This window comes from Capsicum annuum, chromosome 1 (genome assembly GCF_002878395.1).
Source record: "Capsicum annuum cultivar UCD-10X-F1 chromosome 1, UCD10Xv1.1, whole genome shotgun sequence".
In the NCBI taxonomy this organism is placed as follows: domain Eukaryota; kingdom Viridiplantae; phylum Streptophyta; class Magnoliopsida; order Solanales; family Solanaceae; genus Capsicum; species Capsicum annuum.
The window spans coordinates 145344950-145345986 of record NC_061111.1 but is presented as its reverse complement, the minus strand read 5'-3'; the positions used below and the strand labels follow the sequence as shown (position 1 = coordinate 145345986).

The 1037-nt window shown below is 37.0% G+C and overlaps 1 non-coding gene across 1 annotated transcript; it reads left to right on the top strand.

Annotated features, from left to right (window-relative positions):
* Nucleotides 1-508: 508 nt before the first annotated feature.
* LOC124892092 lies at nucleotides 509-615 on the top strand. Its single transcript, XR_007050067.1, has one exon. It is a non-coding gene; the product is annotated as a small nucleolar RNA R71 (small nucleolar RNA).
* The last annotated feature ends 422 nt before the right edge of the window (nucleotides 616-1037 follow it).

The window sequence follows — 1037 nt, the reverse complement described above, 5'->3', positions numbered from 1 at the left end:
CTGGCCCTTTATACCCCATGAGAAATTGGGATGGTTCTTCCAGTTGGGATTACATATATTACCAAAATTCTATCGTCCCTAATGATTCACATTCCCCATATAATTAATAGAATCTGGATTAGTCGTACAAGCATCTGCTACATGCTCACTACTTCCACAAACCTCACTCCAAGAATTTGTCTGGACTACATTAAACATTAACTATAGCAGCTACTTGTGAAACCACCAAATTCATGAAATTAAGCTTAGTAAGCATCTGATTTTGTATTGCTACGATCTGACTGACAATACAGTGAACAGATCTACCTCTAACACACGAGCAACTTTCTTAGGAGCACTCTCCGAGTCAGCATACAATTCTGGGTTCTTTTGTGAAATCTAATTCAGTAGTGTGTACAATTCATAATAAGTCTTCTCAAGAGCTTGTCCACCTGCTATCGAATCCAAGAGAATCTTAGTATTTGGCTCTAACCCCTCAATGAAAGTATGAACAAGAACATCATCAGACTGATGATGGTGAGTGAAATTTCTGAGCATACTTTTAAATCTCACCTAAGCTTGGTAGAGGTTCTCTCCTTCTTTCTATCTGAAACTCAGAATCTCACTTCTTAAATATAAAGTATTGTCTAATGGAAAGAATCGAATAAGGAACTTCTGAGCTAGATCTTTCTAAGACATAATAGAAAGTGGTGGTTCAGCATGTAACCACCTCTTCGCTTCCCTAATTAAATAAAAAAGGAAGAGAGTTAGCCTATTATAATCAGTATTCACCACTGTAGGAATATAGGTATCACTTATTTATAAAAAGGTCTGTATATACTGTTGTGGGTATTCATGTGACAATCCTACAAATTGCCCAACCAAATTCAGCAACTGCACCATATTCTACTTTAATTCAAATCGACCACCTGGATCAGGCTTACAAATACCATTTGTCGCATGGTTTATAAGTGGAATTTCCACCTCACAAATAGGTCTAGCAACTGGTTGAGCAGGAGCAACTGGAATAACTAGAGTTAGAACATTTTTGACATTTG